General features: G+C 44.0%; 1 protein-coding gene across 6 annotated transcripts in view; it reads right to left on the bottom strand.

Moving 5' to 3' along the window:
• STARD13 (StAR related lipid transfer domain containing 13) overlaps nucleotides 1-18,726 on the bottom strand; it is a 302,655-nt gene extending 283,929 nt beyond the window's left edge. For 2 of the 6 annotated variants that reach the window (XM_086771980.1, XM_086771987.1), the window contains exons 1-3: nucleotides 18,623-18,726; nucleotides 17,587-17,711; nucleotides 16,103-16,157 (exon numbers count right to left, since the gene is read on the bottom strand). The gene's annotated coding sequence lies outside the window, so the exon portion shown is untranslated. Of the gene's footprint in view, nucleotides 1-9,941; nucleotides 10,006-16,102; nucleotides 16,204-17,586; nucleotides 17,712-18,622 lie in introns of those variants that run through there. The other 4 variants (XM_086771983.1, XM_086771984.1, XM_086771985.1 and 1 more) reach the window with 4 other exon arrangements.
• Between the last annotated feature and the right edge of the window lie 1,114 nt (nucleotides 18,727-19,840).

The following is a 19,840-nucleotide window of genomic DNA, read 5'->3' as shown; positions in this document are numbered from 1 at the left end:
ACGCGCTTGAAGAAGCTTAGATCACCATCATATTTCTGATGATAAAGGAAAAGGAAAACCAGCCCGAAGTGCTGGGATTGCCAACAGCTGGCTGACACAGACAAGGCATAAAAATGTCAGTTTGGTGAGGGCAGACTTGTCTGATGCTTCATTTTGGGCTGAGGTGGCTTCTCCATCAGTGCATAGAGCAGCACATCACATATGTGACATCTGCGCTGAGGCACACTGCGGTGGTTGGACTGACTGTGAGGAAGGCCAGCACCACCCTTGTGCCCATTTTACAGAAGGAATTAAAAAAAAAGGGAAAAAAAAAAGAAAGAGGATTAATCAAATAGCAGCAAAGGTCCTACGAAGGATGAGAAACTGGGCATTAGTGGACCACTTTGCCAGAAGAATGGGCTTGATGCAGAAATTGCTTACTGTGACATTTGCATCCATGTGAAAGAATTAAGTGGTCAAAAAATCTCATTTTAAACATATTTGTGGGGAAAGTCTCCACTCCTCGTGGCATTATATGGTGACAGCATGATGCAGATACAATCAGCATCAGCCGAACTGTGTTATAAAGAGAGAGTCAGACAGACAGACACAGCAATCCATGGAGCACGCCTGGGAAAGATGCAGGTGGGGCTGGGAAGTCTGGACACTCCCTGGCTCTGAGAGGAAAAGAGGAATTCCTACCTCTTGCAAACACTCCTGGATGTATTTGTGATTCAGCTCTTTGCTGCACCCTTAACTGCACTGAAGATTAATTGAGTAGATAGAAAATGTCTGCCTGGCCCCACCTGCTGCAGTTGCAGTGTTAATATGAGGCTGATAGAGGATATATTTGCTTTAGCTGGAGTAAGCACTTTCTGTCGTGAAAGCACCAAAAGACAGCTCAGATGTTGCAAGGCAGGCTGAATACCTATTTGGAGATAAGAGTCGTGCCATTCTCTGGCGAGTGCCTCATCACAGAGGCTCGCTAAAGGGCAGGTTGAACCCCTGTGTGGCTCTGACAGTGGCCTTGCTGGTGTGATAACGCTTCCATTGCCCTTAGATGCAGCTTACACTTTCCAGGTTCTCTGTGAGCAGCATCTTCTGCTTCATCTAGCAGGCCTTGGAGTCTAGCCAGCATTGCAGAGTCTCCTGTAAGCCCTCAAAGCCCACTGGAGACTCTCAATTTACTGCCTCCCTGTCACCCCAATACCATCTCAGTGTGTCTGCTTGCTCTGGACTGCTGTGCTGGTACTCCTGTCAGCAGCATGAGGCACGGCAGCTCTCAGTATTTTTATTTCCCTGTTTTTCTAAAGGGCATAACCAACCATATTCGTAAGTGCAGTCTGGCTTTTTCCTCCTCTAAAATGTTTGAGCCAAGTCTGCATCTCATTTTTCTTTCTTATATAGAGTTGTGCAGTTCAGGAGAGTTAGCTCATAACGTTTTCAAAGCAATATTCAATGTATAATTCATATTAACACAGGACTGATGCTAGTCCACACACCCAGCTTTCAGGTTAAGCTCTGGACACGGCATTTTTATATGTAGAGAACAGTTCTGGTTGTAATGCCAAGCGCAATAACAATTACAAAAGGAGAAAAAACATTGCACTCCAGTTATCTCCTAGCTGCTGCAAAGGCAAAGCAAGGGTAGGGCTTAGGCACAGCCAGAGGCAAGATTTGAGTCCCATGAGTGGAGGTAGGATGCAGCTGTCCCATAGTACAGAATCACAGAATCATAGAATAGTTTGGGTTGGAAGGGACCTTTAAAGGTCATCTAGTGCAACCCCCCTGCAAGGAGCAGGGACATCTCCAATCAGATCAGGTTGCTCAGAGCCTCATCCAGCCTGGTCTTGAATGTTTCCAGGGATGGGGCATCCACCACCCTCGTGCCTCACCATCCTCATTGTAAAAAAAAATTTTTTATGTCTACTCTAAATCTACCCTCTTTTAGTTTAAAACCATTACCTCTCTTTCTTTCTGTTTAGTACATCATTGATCTTGCTGTTGCACCAAAGTTATCTTGCATCTATACCTAACAGAGCAATTGTTTTAAGTTACCTGTTTTATCTTGCTCTGAAAAGACATGAAGTCACGTGGTCTTAGTTTGGAGGTGATAACCAACAATTCTGCTGGTAGCAATGACTGTCAGGTTAATGGTGAAAAAAAAACAATGGAAAGTAAATAATTTCAGAAGTGCAGCAGAAGCAGTGATCTGCATGGGCACCAGAGCATCTGCAGCATCCATATGGAGGAGGCAGAGATGTGCCTTCTGGCACGCTGTGTCTGATTTCAGGCCACAGACAGAGGCACAGCAAAGCAGGAACGTGCCATCCCCTGCACAGCCTCTGGCAAGGAGGATGTTGAGGAGCAGTAGGCAGTGGAGCCTGGTATGGACATGGGCAGGCAGGAGCCAGGGGACACGAGGGCTGCTGCGCCCTGCTCTAATACTTATCCTTGGGTTGCCTTGAGGAACGCATTCCACATCTTTGTGTTTCTGTTCCACCTCCCACCTTCTGTTTGTGATCTTTTCAGAGCAGGACTGTCTCCTAATACATGTTTATACAGTGACTAGCACAATGAGGCCCTGATCTTGCTTGAGGCCTCTAGGCATGACTGTAACACAAACAATAAATCATCATCATAAAACAGGACTGCACAGATCCATAACTTCTGTCATAACTCATGGCTGAAGTGTCAGCATCTCATAGACACATGGCAAGGTCAGGGACACCACGAAGGGCCAGAAGAAGTGAATCCACACAGAAAAGAGGACATGCTGAATGTCTTTGAAATATCTTTAATATCTGTCAGTATTATACCCGTGTCACTTCACAGCTGATTTCCTCTATTGATGTCACCTCCTGACAGCAGTGATGTGGCCAGGAAAAGGACTGAGCAACGTATCACAGCAGAAGGCAATGGAGGTCACCAGAGTGCAGCCTGCAAGAAAACAGGTCAGCAGGTTCTTCCCATCCATGATTTTTTTGTTTCAGTCCCCTAAGCTGCATTGAGTGCACCAAGCAGGCAACCAAGCTTCAGCAAAAGCATTTATTTGTCCTTTTATGGAGGTCTACGGTCCCTTATTTGTATCTCTTATCTTTTTCCTCTCTGTCCCATGGAAAAAAAGCTGTGCGGGTATCTCATCCAGGGGATTTCAGCAGCTCTGGAGACTCTTCCTACCACCTGCGAGTCTCCTCAGATGTACACAAGGCATCACTGGCCAGGGAACTGCTTCCCCAGCAGACGTTCCCAGGCAGCCTCCAAGCATGTGACTAAATTCCCTGATGGAATCATCGTTGCTCAAATTGGCACCAATCAACAACAACATGCTTTGCAAAAGCTGTCATCGCACTCTAGGGTTACGCATTTTTTCAGTGTCCCCTAACCTGTAGAGGCAAGGAGTTTGGGAGACCTGGAGCGTAACAAAAAAGAGTTTGCTGCAGGAATGTGAGGAGCTGATGGTACAAAACCCAGCAGTTATGTCCATTTAAAGCAAGTCAACTAAGCATACAGATATCTTTAAATCATTATATCTGGCAAGAAGCCACGGTATGTTTTCAGCCGAAGTGTGATGCTTTGAGAAAATGTAGCTTTGATGAGCTGAATATCAGGTGAAAAAGAAGCACTAGGGAAGGTTCAAGTGTATTTAATGGAAAAATATTTTGTTCTTAAGGAACTGAAGGACTTACGCTATTCCTCCCTGTAGCTTCACATCTTCCAGGTAACAATGACCAGGCTCCTCCTAGGCCACTGAAGGCTAATCTCTCTGTCACATTGGTTTGATGGCCAGTTATGACTGTATTGTCGGGAGCTTCTTTAGCGACTCCTGTTTGCCAGATTACATCATTTGTTAGACAGTCAATTACAATAAGGAGGACTTTTTTCAGAATTTGTCTTCTAAAAATTTTAAATTTGGTATCGAGTACTCTAAATGAAAGCAGGTTACTTTTCAACGGTATTGCCAAAATCATGCATGCTATTGAAAGGAAGATATCAGTCCCAGATTCCGATCCTGGTGTATCAGCAACATCAAAATAACTCCTCTTACTCCATTATTGTGGGGCTAATCTCTATAATCAGGATGAGAATTAGGCCAAATAGCTTTGGCAGAGCTGACAGCGTAAACCAGATGAACACAGAGAATTAAAACAATGGAGAAGGAGAAAAGTGGGAAGGGTTGAGAAGTGACATCAAATAAAGGAGATGTGAAACAGATGTGCTCGAACCTGGGCAAGGATGTGCTTTGGGATAAATGAAACAGACAACAGCGCAAGAGGCAGTTTTCCCTGGAGAGCTAAGTGCCAGTAAAGTGCTTTAAAGAAGAATCTGAATTCAGAGAATATGCCATAGTCAGTATGGTAACTCATGCATTAGGCGCTGAGAAAGGCCAGCATAGGAAAAGATCCAGAGGAAAAAAAGGAAAAAAAAATGTTCAAGCATCTGGAAGGCTGGTCAGAAAGTGGAAGTTTTGAGAATGTGCAGGAACCAGACTTGGGAAGGTTGGACACTACCTAAAGGCAAAAGGCACATCAGTCTTCCTAAATAAAGTAATTAAAATAATTTGGACTGCCCTTCAGTCTGATGTAAGTGGGCTACTGACATACTTAATGATAGACACTAAGCCACTAAAATGTTGCTTGGACATTCTTGTCCTTCATTTTACTGCTGCTGTGACAATACAACAGTCCATGAAGCGTCACCAAAAAGATCCTCTCCTCACAAGGCATCACCAAAAGGATCCTCTCTCCAGGCTGACTATGCTTGTATCTTGCTCAATGAAGGCCAGATCCTGGTAATGTTGGGCCACAATCCTATCCTTATCGCAATATTTGGACACCCTCTGAACTACCTCATTTAAATCTGTACAAAATAAAGCTATTTGCATCTTGGTTTCAGAAGATCAGCTTGTCATCCTCTCTCATCCTCCCCACAGACACAGATCTGTGGTCCTTCCTGTAAGGCCTTCCCTTTGAGCTCACCCTTTCTATCAAATCTTACAGCTTACAAGACTGACGGTTCCTCACTTTACCCAGCTAACACTAGCAGATTCAACTTCCAGTCTATCATGTGCCTCTCTTGCTTTCCTTCCACTCACATGTAAAGTTAACCTAGTAAACATTAAACATAGTTTTTAATATAGTTTAAAACTTTAAATATAGTTAACTTTTTAATTTTTAATATAGCTAAATCAGTAAACTCATCTTCAAAATCTCTCCTTGAAACCTCCTTCTGTCATGGTGCCCTGCAGCTCATGCTCATCTGACAGTAGTTAGGTGAATGTGGGCTTTTGTTTCTACTTCTGCTTTCTATTTTCTACTTCTTCTACTTCTACCTATTATTTTTTGTTGCCATCTCATCTCCCCAACCCTCAGTGCAGGTAAGTGTGGATCAAGGTAGGGCTGTGAAGCCATCTGACCATTAATGAGGTCACTGTACCACAAAAAAAAAGTCCTCTTAACATAGAAAGGCTTCACTACGGGCAGGGCTAGGGACTGTTTGGTCTCATTACCATCATCTCCAGGAAGGCTAGGAGACATCTGTTGATCAGTGTAATAGCCCTGACCTCCACTTGCCCTTTGCCTTTCCAGCCGTAGAGACCCACCCTTATCTCTCATTAACAACGTAAAAATAAAGCCACTGTCTTGTTTTCCCACCTCCAGGCAGCTGCAGAACCTTACCCAACCAGCCGTTAGCCAAATCTCTTGTCCCTTGAGTCCTAGCTCTTGGAAAACCCACTGAGCGGCCTTGGTTTGCAATGTGTGAAAAGGAGCGTTTTCCCTTGTACTCCATGCCTTTCAGCTAGCTTAATCTGGGATCAACAACAGGGGAAGATGATACGGACTGAACTCATGGCAAAGGAATGCAACGGAGAGAATGGCAGTGGCAGAGGAACAAACTAGATACTAGGTAATTTCATTCCTCAGCTGTATAATTCAGATGAAGACTAGCATTAGTTACCCTCCCTGTTCTGAATCCCAGTGTTTCTGTTTCCTTACTGCGCTGGCCTACGAGGCTTGGGCTCCTCAGAAGGCTTTTCTTGGCTGTCTCAGCTCTACAAGCTGTTGACACTGACTCAGCCCTAGAGCTGTTAGCCAAATAACATAGTTAGCAAAAGCTGGCCTCCTTGACTAACTTGGCCAGAGACACCTCATGTGCAGAAAAGAAGAGATGTGAGATTTACTTACAGGTGCAGGAGAATCAGGCACATGGTCTCTTAACATCTTTGCACACTTTCTAGGCTCTGTCAAACTTCTGCAGAATTTCCCACTGTGGTTCTGTACCTGTAGTGTCTCCTGGAGAAAAGACATGGAGCTGGCCAGAGCATGGGGAAAAATATTCCCCCAGCTCACAGTCACGTTGCCTGAGACTGCCTCCAGCAGGCAAACTCATGGGGAAAGGGGGAGAGGAACAGGGATTCAGTCACTCCCATTTACATCACAGCTACATCCCCACTGACAAGTGTGGCCTTATTTCCATCATTTTCTTGGCAGTTTGGAGGTTCATCATTGGATAGGACTGCTGACCAGGTCACGCACGGTTGCCGTGGCTTTTGCAGCACGCTTGGAGGCACAGCGCCAGGAGTTCCCCATCCCTGCTCCCGCTGAGGTCAGAGCAGGGTCCCCATCAGCTGGCGTGTGTAGAAGGACATGACCCTAAAAGCACAACTTTTTTAACATTTTGGAGGAACACAGATTGCTAACAGAGACTTTGAGGAAATCTAAATCTTAGGTGAGGATGAAAACTCTGTGAAGCTAGCTTCAAAGAAAGATTTAGTTTGGCCATATCTTTAATCTGAGGATTGACTAAAAGAAGAAAAGTTTCAGTGACTAATTTCTACAGGGTCTGAAATATAACAGGTTATTAAACACAACCCAACAGCTGCAGAATATGACAGAGACATTGTTCTCCCTCAGCATTTGGTAATAGAGTATTTCAGATGATTAAATAGCTAATAAAGTCAGAGTCTTTGCTAAGTAGATGGATACCAGCAATATTGCAAAGGTAATTATAGATTTCTATCAAAAAATTCTTGACTCAAAATATTTATTCGTAGACTGAAGCTAATATGCTGGTCTCAATTAAATAGAAAATATTTTAGCCACTATTAAAAGGTTTCCAATTTGCTCTACTGTAGTGGCTTTCAATTACAACCAGTTTCAAGGTGTACGTCTTCAGACTGAATATTTCTTTTTTCAAGGTAAATTCTCACCAGTTGTCACATTAAACTATTTCTTCCATTAATCATGATCTTATGCCTTTTTGGCATCATAGGGATCTGCATCTTTAGGTTGTTTATTTCCTTTACTCCTTTACAGGCAATAGACAGTTGTAATATCTGTACCTCTCTCAAGTTGCAGAGCAGTAAGAAAGGGTCAAAGGAACAGAAAACAGTGTTAGGGATGCTTGCAAAAAAACCCCTCAAAAACCCAGAAGAGTCCTACATGCACAAAATTATCCATTTGCCTCTTTGTTGCTATTTCAGTCTGTTGTTTTTCTTTTTTTCTGCTGATCTTTTAGATCCTATACTCCTTCCCTGTGAGGCCCATTAGAAAACCAAGGTATTTTATCTCTTGCATGCGGAGCTATGTTAGCTAATTCACAGACGGCAGAAAAAAAAGTTCTTTGCATCAGTAAATTATCCCGTTATCACAGAGGATCATGCAGCAGAGCTTGTATTTACACTGAAGCTAGTTTATCGCTACCTGTGATTATTTTTGCCTGGTTTATAAAAATGTAATAGATGCTCATTTCCATTTAGTTGAGCCAAAACACATCATACAGCAATGCCCATGTCTGCTTTGCTTCGCATTTCTCCATGTCATCTCTTATGTCTACTTCACCAATCCCACCTCCTGCCTCAACACACTCTTTTTCCTCTTTGAAGCCCTCTCTTGAAGACTCAGTCCTATTGTAAAAAACAGTGAGAAATTAGAGGGCAATGGCTCAACCATGGAGTAATAAAATATATCTTAAATATATACAAATAAAATATGTTATTGCATTTCTCTCCTACCATTTGGGAAGTGCTGCATTTCTCAGACAAAGCATTTCCAAGAAGCTGGGAGCTGCTGAGTATATGCATACAGCACCCAGGCTGGAGGAGGAGTTCTGAAGGACCAGCACGCTCCCGCTGCAGATGCCACTGCCGCTACCACCTGCAGCTCCAGCATCGCTGCCCATGGAGTAAAGGCCAGACCATGCTCACCTCTCCTATAAAACGCAGCATGGAGATGGCCATGAGAAATGCCTTCACGGATTTCATGTCCACACATAGTAAAACATGTGTAAAGAACGGGTGCCAGACGCTGAGCTCCAGCCCTCCAGGAAGATCCACCATGGTCAAGAGAGGCTTGCTGGTGTGCTCTGTCTTGCCGATGAATTGTAAAAATAGCCATATCAACACCACGAGCAAGGCTGTCCCTTGGTTGTCCCCTATTCACAGGAAGATCAGTCTCACAAGTTGACTGTAAATCAAGGATTTCAGCAGCATGCAAGTGGGACAATCAGAAGGGTTTGTTGTATGATGGATGCAAGCACGGAGTGCATTACAACATGACTGAGAGCTGTGGAGCTCACTGCACACCTGTGCAAGCACTGGAGTGTGCAGGATCCAGCAGGTTTTGAGGGCTACTACAATACCTATTACCCTACTTATTCTTCTGCATCTAAATATGGTTGCCAGGTAGGATGAGAGATAGGTCCAAGTCAGAAATTTGTATCAAAATCTCAGGGGCTTTTTTGCGGTTTTTTTTTTTTTTTCATTACCAGCCTTTGAAAGAGATCCTAGCTGCTAAATGTTTGCTTAGGTTTTCAAGGCACTTACACTTCATATTGTGCTTGGATCTAGGGTTTCGATTTGTCCGCATTTCTAGTGAAGTTTGAATGTAACAAAGAATATTTTAATCTCTATTTACTGCACCGACCATCAGCTAGCTAGATCTTTTATTCTACTGTCAGTGGCAATAAAAAATTGGTGACAAAAAAGACTATTGTGGTTGTAACTGTAGTGTTATTTATAAACAGCTAGATGCAGAAAAAATGCAGTTTAAATTTCATCATGAGCAATATTCAGGCCTAGAGCTCCCTAATGCACAATTCATAGCTGCTTAAATCGTAGTCATTATTCTCATACTGCAATACTGTTTATCATGATAAAGGGAAATTACTTTTCTGTCAATTGCTCCTGCAAGATTAGTTAATTTACATTTGCAAAGGCTATGGAGCAGCATCTCAATTCCATGGAGATGTTTCCCAGAAATATTTGGCAATTTCAGGACTGGGGGAAAAAGTAAATGGAAGTCGATTTCAAAATCTTAAAAAGGGACAATGCATACATCCCAAGATCTTTGTACCCCAATAAAGAGCAGTAATGAAGAGTAGGTAGATCACTTACAGACTGCTAACTTCAATGTTGCAGAAAATTCTGTTGAGGACCTGGAAGAGGCATGCTGCTCTCTGCTTCACTACCGGGCAGCCAAGCTGGCGGCGTTTGAAATCACTGCTCCTGACTACACGTGAGCTGTGCGTGCAGATAATCTACATAAAGCATCCTACCCTTTGGCATCCCCTTCTGCTAACATCCATATGTTTGTTTAATCCATGTTGGGATGGAGATAGTAAGAGTTGAAAACATGAGTGGCAATGTTATTTTTACTTACTTGCTTGGAAATTGTGGGTGAGTTTTGGCATGCCTGACTTGGATGCCCACCTGATCCTAGCAGCATAATTTAAGGTGTTGAAGTTTGGTGCCTGAGTTCCTTCGAGGGGCAATGGCGTAACTGAGTGCAACCGTGCCCGAGGGCAATGCAGCGTTTCTCCACCGTGCCTAAGAAGCTGCTTCAGGGAGGACTGCCAGAGCATCCCCTGGGGTGCCTCTCACTAAAATCAGGGGTGGCATGGGAGGGAGCAGCAGCCATGCCTCCTGCAGCCTGTGCAATGCTCTCGGGGGTGAGGACACTTACCACGGATGTGGCAGGACATGGTGCTGTCGCTCCTCACCCTGCAGAGATTCACACCCACATACTCCTGACAGAGAGAGTAAAATTTTCTCTTACCTCCAAGGAAATAGTGGAAAGGCCCTTGGAAAACACAGCGTTCAAGGGAGGCCTCAGATTTAGCACTGAGAGTAGGCAGGGTTATAACCCACCTCTGCCCCGCAGTGAGGCAGGGTTGCTTAAGCCACCTTGAAGTTGAGGTCAGGGGTATTATTTTGTGAGCAGAGCAGAACCCGTGGAGTGCAGACACACTGTGTAGGTGTACTGCCACAGACTGTGCAGCTGGCACAGCGGAGCCTAACCTCTAGGTATTATTGCAATTAAAATGATGAAATACCAACAGCGCAGGCATCCTCAACACTGATGCTTGTGTTCAGGCATGTCGGACTATGCTGATACTGATATCCGGATCCTATACTGGCATCACAGCTCTCATGGTGTTTTGCAATGTTTTCAATTTTAACCCCCACCAAATTCCAGCAAATATAGTCACAGTCCTCCTTGATATTGCTCTCTTGATACAACAAGGGGCAGAGTATCCTTATCTTTCCTCCGCAGCCTGAGTTTCATGTGGTTGCTGTTGCTGTGCATCAGTGCAGAGTGTTTCAAAGGCAGAAATTACACAGGAGGGAGTTCTCTAAGGCATTTACAAAGTGTTTGAGGGCACCTTAATTATATGTTATTTCTGGTCCTGTTAGGTTTAATGGATTCGCAACACTGCTTAACCCAAAACTGGACTCTACTGCAGCGACCCATTAAAAATTTCACCAAATGCTTAAAACCCATGAATGTTTATGTTGCCTTTAATGCTTTTACATTTCAGTTGCCTAGATTTTCTTTTCATAGAATCATAGAATCATAGAATAGTTTGGCTTGGAAGGCACCTTTAAAGGTCATCTAGTCCAACCCCCCTGCAAGAAACAGGGACATCTCCAACCAGATCAGGTTGCTCAGATCTCCATCCAACCTGGCCTTGAATGTTTCCAGGGATGGAGCATCCACCAACTCTCTGGGCAACCTGTTCCAATGTTCCACCACCCTCGTAATTTTGAGATGCAATTTCTTGGTAAACATCAAGGCTAGAATCCTACTTGCACAAAAGCTAAATCCACATTTGTTTCCAAGAATCAGTGTTTCAATTAGGTGGGTCTAAGTTCTGCTGGTTAATAAAGTTAGGTATGAAGACATGAAGGTAGGTGTAAAGATATAAAGGTATGAAGATATGTATCAAGGTATAAAGATCGGAATTTTTAAAGTTTCAGCTTGAGATGATGACAGGCAATATCCAGAATGATTTTCAGATTTTTTTTTTCCTTTGCCTCAACTCTGAAATACTTGAGTCAGTCCCACTTGCTTGCTCACAATGTAGGTTTTCAGATGCCCCCTCTTTATGATATACTTAATTCCTCCATTTGTGTAACTGCAATAATATGCCAGGGAAAGGGCTCTCAGCCTGTAATTCATAGAGAGGAAGAAATATCTTAAAGCATATCAGCTGCTGGTTCTGTAAACTTTTGGAAAAGTTACGGCTTATTGTGATAGCTAGATGTGCCATTCATACTGCTGTAATTTCAGCAGATAATGAAGGGGCTGGGTTTTAAATGTTGAAAAATCCAGTTGCGATTGTAAAGGTTTTCGGATCAACTGCGTTTGGGATCCCTCTCATTTTTCTGGATGGAGCTGGAGAGCTTGTGGTCTGGGTTGCTCAGCAGTGTACCTCCCTCCTGCCCTGCACGTCCCCTTTACAACTGTGTGAACCCAGATGATGTGCCTACCTTTGGCACATGGATACACCTTTTTTTTTCTGAGCACCCACAACTAGCAATTTAATGAGGGTAATTTAATTTGTCTTCAAAACAGAGTATTACTCATTCTCCCTAAGGCACGAAATCCATAGCACAAAAGGTAAAAAACAACATCAGAGGTACATGACTCTTACTCATACCCTCATCTTTCCCCTTGCCAGCTTTTGTGCTTTCTCACTTTCAGCTTCAAGAAGTGTTTGTGTAGTACTAGCATGAGTCTGTTTTTTCAGTGCTTTCCCTTGCCCTGTAACTCCCTTCCTTTCATACGTTGCTTCTGGACAGCTTCTCTCAGGTGACTCAAATGCCCCAGTTTCACAAAGAGTTTGTGAGAGCATAGTGTGATACTTCTCAGGCCTGAAAAAACAGTGATTGTAGTAGTGTTGCAGCCAAGGTGTTACCTCTTAGGTCCACAAACCTCCTTAAATTTGTGAGCTCTTTTGTACATGCTAAGCCACTTTTTCTCTTCTTTTGCTAGATCCCTTTCATAACCCTTATTGACTAACTGCATGACAAATATCCCCATCTCATAAATGCATATGTGGAAGCAGAATATTAATTTTAAAAATAAAAATATTGAGCAGATTTTCCTACTTTACTATTGGAACTACTTATTCCAATGTAAGAGCCTGTGATACATTCTGGGCAGCAGCAGCAGATGCCTTATAAAAGGTAAGATTTTATGAAACTTTAAGGTTTCGATAAAGCATTATAAATCTCTATAAAAATTTTGTAATTAGGCTGCATACATCATATGAATATTTTGTGTTACAGGTAAACTTTGTGCCCCTACAGAGAGAATTTAGTAAGTTATTTTGGACTAATGGAGTGCTGTTGTTGAGAACATGCCCACATTGCACGAAAATATCTGAGTAATGATAACAAGTACTTGAAAAGAAACTATTTTAGCTGCAGTTCAGCGGAGCCTTAGCTTCATCTAATCCCCACTTCAGGGGTAGATATGAGCATACTTCATTCTAGGAACCCGTGAAGCCCCAAAGAAGAACAGGCACTCCCCTGCCTGTTGGCTACACTGGTGGTTTTTCCATGGTGATGCTGAATGTTTAGAGACTCAGCATCCCTGGAAATCCACACAGCAAGTAGCACTTGTAATGAATTCCTTAAAATCTGAACATACCACATTTGTTTCTCGCTCAGAGTAACTGGGAAACCATCCTCACCCCAGACCCTATGCAGAGTCCTCCCCTTAAGATCCTTTTGTAGCTTTGGCGTTTCCAGCTAGCAGAGATGAATTGCTATTGGTAAAAATACCACAGGATTCAGTTCTGTAGCTGCAGCAAGAGAGGTATAACCCAGCCATTTTGGACCAGCAACAGCAGTGCGAGCTGGCTCTCCCATCTGAAACATGGCCAACTTGCGCCTTTGGGATGAATTTCAGGAGACAGGACAGAGTCTGCAGATAGCCACACTAAACCTTTCCTCTCTTTAGGGCAGCGGCTCCAGACTGTCCTAGCGTGTAGAACAGGGAAATCAAAGCGGTTGTAAGGAAGCCCCACCTATAGTACAAAATAATCTCATTAGTCTCTCCACGACAAAGACCCGGGAGAGATTTTGCTGGGTAGGTGGCCATGGGAACAGTGTGGTTATCATTGCAAAACAGGCGGAAACAGAACTTTCTCTAGGAATGGGGGAGCAGCTTCCAGGAGGTCCCAGAATATCACAAAGAGCAGCACTTTCACAGTGAGAAGCCAAGCTTCCCAAAACAACATCACCAGTAAAGAACAATATAAACCTGAAAGTTATCAAGGAAAACCTGAAATCTTTCTGAGCAGGAGGAAAGAAAATAGTGTAACAGATGCACTTTATTGGTTGAGGTCTATGTCAAAGGGTTAGACAAGGTATGGCAGCAAGTAGTTGGATTTAGCACCTTTCTGCAAAACCATGCGTAAGTTTGAAGAGACATAACTGATGCTCGTGGAATAGAAGTGAGATTGTGCTGTTTAATCTTCCCTCTTGGAAGTAGCTGTAGGTGAAAGCACAACTGGAAGCTGGCAGGACCATAGCCATCCTTCTGCGAGCAACACGCACCACTGCGGTAGCTCTTTGTTTACCCCCTTGCCCAGCCTGGCAGGGCTTCAGGCTGCATGTATGGAGCCACATTCCAGCTCCGGTCACACTGGAAGGAATCCAGGGTCATGTAATTGACTTCAGTGAAGTTATTCTTTATTCACGCTTGCCTAGCTGAGAATCTGGCCCATTCTATCTAGGTAGCAATATCTAACAGAGAAAAGACAGCTGAATTAGGGGAACAAGAAGAACCAGATTATGTTCCATGAAGAGGAAACATTTTACATTATAAGGATTATAAAGGCCCTTTAGTTTAATGACTTTATTAGCATTTAAATGACAGGCCACTGAAAAGCATTTCTGTATGTGCCTAGATTTTTTTTTAACCTTCATTTGCTATTTTAGAAAATGGAAAGAAAATGGTTCGATTTTAACATTTTTGAAATAAAAATACTGCAATTTTTTCAACACAGAACACTAATTCATCATACATTTATTAGCAGTTTGGGTTAAGACTTCCTCCGTTTAGGATTTCCTCCACATCAATTAAGAAGGCCTCTCTGGCTGAAATATGTTGAGTTTCATGATTTTCTCTATGGGACCATTTTTCGTCAGTGTCAAATTCAGCTTTGGGAAAAACACAGTGTTTTGCTCTGCTGGACAAATATTGGGTGTCCCTGCTGTAGTGACCAATAAAAGATAGAGGAAAGGAATGAAGACACGGGAAATTTATCATCACCGTATTCTTTCCAGTAAGTTTGGATTCACTCAGGCCATGGCTTGATGATACTATACATCTAACTTTAGAGATCCCAGTGCTGTAACAAAAAATCTACAACCAAAGATGTAAGAGTAGCAAAATGGTATAGATTTACTCTAGCAGTTTGTCTGTTAAAGAAATATTGACATTTACTTTGTACCAAGCGATAGACTGAATTGCCCCACTGCCAGCTGTACAAAGTTGGTGAACATCCCATGTTACGCGCTCTAACTAATTCAGCAGAAATGCACTTGTATGCCTATACGTCATCTGGATGCTGTTTGTGTTGCTGCATGATCTGAAGGTGCCCAGATGGAGAATGAGGGGTGGTGGATCCACCAGGGATGGGATTTCTGCCACACCTAGTTAGCAATAACACGCTTTTCTTTTCATACCACCTTTGGATTTCACCTGGGTTCACCAGAATACAGGAGTAAAAACTCATGCAAAGCACTTGAGAAGGCACAGAAGCATGAAGGTGCTGAGAACATGCCCACATAGCACAGAAATACAATAAATGTTAAATTGGGAAGGGTATTGGATTGGCTTGGGTAGCTAGAAAGAGATGTGGAACAATGCAGACAGGATTTTAAACTTTTTTTTTTTTTAAAGGATGTCTCTCAGCTTTTACTAGCATCTAAGTGAACCAATAAAAGTTACAACATACAGCTCTTTTAATTCAAAATTGTATATAAAATAAAATTCTGAGATGATTGAGGTCATCCTAGACCATCCTGGACAGTTCCCATAGAAAAGTTAAAATATCACAAGCCTGGAGTTGCAAACTGCCTTCTCAGGTTTGGACTTCTGACCTGGGTACCAGCCCCTAGAGCTCTCCCACAGAAAACTGTTTCATTATTCCTATCCAAACACACGCAAGAAAGAGCAGGTTATGAATGTTTCAGCTACAAGGATGATCCTCTTGTGCACTAGTATCTACTACTAGTGCTATGTATCTGTTAAAATTAGTTCTATAAATCTGCGTCATAGTGGGCAATATTCTCTTAAGATAATTTCCCACAGCCATCATTAATTGGCCAGCTTGCTAACACCTGGTACCAACAGATTTTTCATCTAGCGAGCGCAGTGCCACACAATGGTAACAGCCGGTTTCAACCTAATCCCTCTCCATACACAAGCAAACATCAAATGACACCCGTGACAAAGACACACAGACCAGCCTGACATTTGCTGATAACTCCCAGGAGATTCTCCCTCAGCACAACTAGTCCTGCTCAAACATATTTTCCAGTGGAAAAGATAATTTGAAACCATTTCCAGCTAGACTAATTGCATTCACTGAAAAGAGCATCCTCCTCCTCCTCAGTACGCATTTATTAGTCCAGTCGCAAATGCAGTTAACACTTTGTGAAGTTTTCCAAAGCAATAATTATTTCATCTTACAAGAATTTGCAACAGCTTGCTTGATAATGGAAAGTTATTATGCAGATATATATACTTCATGGAAAGCTGCACACCAAAAAAAAAAAAAAAAAAAAAAAGTAGGCGTTTAAAACTGATGTTTAAATTCCACTCACAGTTTTGAAGTCTAAGCATAAAACTTCTTACTTTGCAGCTGTAGCTCCAAGCTGTCTGGAAAGATAATGCAGTCCATCAGATATCCTGGTTTTGTTTTCTTGCATAAAAATATCATCTGTCACAGGCAGAGGAGCTGACTTCAAGGACCAGCCCCTTCTGCTGAGCACACCAATCCGGAGACCCTGGCAGCACATGTGGAAAGCCGCTCGCCTGCAAGCCGGTCACAGGCAGCATATGCTTGGTGGCACGCAGGTGCCAGATGAACGCGGGTGTTGGCGAAACACGGCGCTGGGGTGCCCCAGCCTGGGGTGCCCGGCCCCCAGCCCAGCTGCGGGAGGTGAAACGGAGGGCTGGCAGGGGAGCACGAACTTAGCTGCGGGAGCAAAGGCTGAGCCTTTTGCAGACCACTCAGTGCCACTGGTCCTGTGCAACCAGCCCTAAGGACACTAGAGCCTGAGGCCAAGAACTGCACCTTGCTCCTTTTGGCCTTATTCTGTACTGTTTTAATGAAAATAATCTTGTTTACCACTCTATGAAATACTTCTTCACTTTTTTCTCGTAGTTGCAATTCTACCCCTATTTAATTGCTTTTTATTCCAAACCTTATCCCTGCAAAACCACGCCTGTGGAAAACTCCTGGGCACTGCCAGCCCCTCATAACAAGGTGCTTGGCAGTGCTCTGGACTCGGTGGGTCAGCCTTGCCTGGGTTTTCCTCTCTTTCCCCGAAAACTCGCACTCTTCCCTAGCCGCACCACCGGCTGCTGGCTGGCTGCCTGCTCCTCCTCTGCCCGCTCTGCAGCTGCCCGGCTCTGCAGTGCAAGCTCCTCATGCAGAGCTTTGCTGCATGCCTCTCAGCTGAGAGGTAATTTTCTTCTTGCATCTGTTTAACCTGACAACATTCAAACTGCTTAGAAACCACTGCGTCCTCAGCCCTTGTGTAGAACTAGGGGTGAGAGAAATGTGTCGTTAATGCGGGCTGAAAGTGCAGCAGTAACGCAGTGCATGGAGTCAGAGATCAGACCCTACAGAGATGAGCGTGATGAACTCGCATCTGTAGATTTGTTTTCACTCCTGGAAGTGTACTTGCAAGTCACAACATGCGGGGAAGGGAAACCAGTAAACACAGCACTGCGAAAGCCGTGCCTTTTCAAACTGAAGTATGAGACCTAAAGGCCTTCCCATCTCGCACCGCTCATAATCTCAGTGCTTGGCTTTTTTAATTCAGAGTAGTAGCTGTATTTGATCAAATAACCTTACTTTGCAGACAGGGTGTAGGTTAAAATGGACTGGCTGTAATTAAAAATGTTAGTTCTAGTCTGTGAATAAATTGCCGGTTTAACTAAATTAATTTTGCTTCTAAACTCTAGTTTAGTAGATTAGTAAGTCACTAGAGGCTTGTTTCACAATGCTTTTCCTATGATGGATATAATCAGGCCAGTTAAAAACTTTGACAAATCTCCTTTTTCCACCCCCAAAACCCACCAGTTTCTCAGAGGAAAATCTCCTGCAGAAAGACACTGAGATGGGACGGATGTCGGTCAGTGAAATAAGCTCCCGCTGGTTTCAGGGTGGAATTTCCCATTTCCAGAGGCTGAGGCCAGCATGCCCTGAGCAGGAAATAACTCTCCGTTAGTAAGAGCCAAGAGCCGTAGTGGAAGCAATTTCTTTCATCGGCTGCTGGTGGGGCGGGGAGGAGCAAGCGGGATGGTCTTTGGGGTGTGTAAGGTCTTTTTCAGATCTGCAACAAGGAGCAAGCTTGTTTCCAGTTCCCAGCGGGGAACATTTTGTTCAGAAGTTTCCAAGCTGGGAGCGGCTGGGGCAAGGCTGGCCAGAGGTTTTCCTGCCCCATCCCGATCCTGCGCCCAGGGCTGGAGCTGGGTCAGCCTGCCCGGCTCTCCCTGGGGCTGCACCCTGCAGCACGGTGGGACAAACCTTTACCCCCTTTGCTGCTGAAGAAGGTGCACCAGCCAGCAGCATTTAGGAGGGAGGGGCGAAGGAAAAAATGCTGAGTCTTATAAAATGGTTATGTCCACTGCATCTGAGAACTTGCTGGGGTGATGCAGAGGAACCGGAGCCAAAACCTCCCCTGTCTGGCCAAGGGATCAGACCGCCAGCTCTGTTACCCCAACACCCTCATTGCCTTCCCACAAACTTTAAAAGGGTCTGGCTTCATTGTTCCTTTTTTAGTCCCACACAAGGTGAAAGCCCCAAAAGAGACAGTTCTGCCCCATCCAGTCTCATGTCCACCCGGCAGGGCTACGAATCCGCACCGGCGCACCCCACCTGCCTTAACCTTCTGCATGTCCTTATTGGTCACAGCCACCCAGGGGGTAGCATGGCCAGCCCAAATCTGCATCGGGCCTGTGAAACTCAGCCTGCCAGCCTCTGTTAAACACACAGCCAAGCCAGCTCTTGAAAGCTAAGCCTACATGCATGAATGGCTGAGATTTTACAAGTCACCTTACCACAGCAGTACAAGACGAACAGTCCTGTCATCTCTCTCAGCCTATTTACTTACCAACACGGTGCGGCTCCCCGCAGGACATGCATGCCATCTATTAATTCCCAGGTCTATTGCGTCTCACTGGCAAGTCTTTTTCCTCAACTCTCAGCATATATTTTTCTCCTCTCCCTTTAGTCCTGATTATGCCTGACTGTGTCATACTAAATTCCTGTGCTCGGTATTTACAGCCTTCAAATATTTGTAGACTTATCACATTGCCTGTGAGCCGCTGCTTCACCAAGCTATACGTATTTTTTTTTCCTTGTTAATCAGTTCCTCCCACCCCTCTATTTGTGCTGCTTTTTTTTTCCTGTACAGTTTGCAGGTTTTGTTTGTTTTTAAAAGACAGCAATGGGAACTTCAATTCTCTTTTATTTAAAGAAGGTAAATCGCTGGATGAAAATAAAGACATATTAAGGAGAGTTTAAGGCAAATTTACATTTGAGATGATCAACCCTAAACTTCATATTTATTTTATTTGTCACATTTAGAATCATAGAATTGTTAGGGTTGGAAGGGACCTTCAAAGGTCATCTAGTCCAACCCCCCTGCAAGAAGCAGGGACATCCCCGACTAGATCAGGTTGCTCAGAACCTCATCCAACCTGGCCTTGAATGTTTCCAGGGATGGGGCTTCCACCACCTCTCTGGGCAACCTGTGCCAGTGTTCTACAACTCGCATTGTAAAAAATTTTTTCCTAATATCCAATCTAAATCTACCTCCCTCTGTTTTAAAACCATTACCCCTCGTCCTATCACAACAGGCCCTACTGAACAGCCTCTCCCCATCTTTCTTGTAGGCCCCCTTGAGGTACTGGAAGACCTCTATCAGGTCTTCCCAGAACCTCCTCTTCTCCAGCCTGAACCGCCCCAACTCTCTCAGCCTGTCCTCATAGGAAAGGTGCTCCAGCCCTCTGATCATCTTCGTCGTCCTCCTCTGGACCCTCTCCAACTGGTCCATGTCCTTCTTATGTTGGGGGCTCCGGAACTGGACGCAGTACTCCAAGTCTCACCAGGGCAGAGTAGAGGGGGAGAATCATCGAAACCCTGATGTTGCAAACTTTTGCATTCTCTTTTGTCAAACACATAATTCACTGTCTTGGATAAATCCATTGACTTGCATGAAGGCACCTGGACATGAAGGTAAATGTGTGTCCAAACAGTCGTATGGTTGCAGCTTCAGGATGAGACCTTCAGAGCTACCTGGGAATCCAGTCTGCACCGTGGCCAGAGA

Source organism: Chlamydotis macqueenii, chromosome 1, assembly GCF_036417535.1.
Source record: "Chlamydotis macqueenii isolate bChlMac1 chromosome 1, bChlMac1.mat, whole genome shotgun sequence".
NCBI lineage: Eukaryota > Metazoa > Chordata > Aves > Otidiformes > Otididae > Chlamydotis > Chlamydotis macqueenii.
This window is presented reverse-complemented; position numbering and strand designations above follow the sequence as displayed.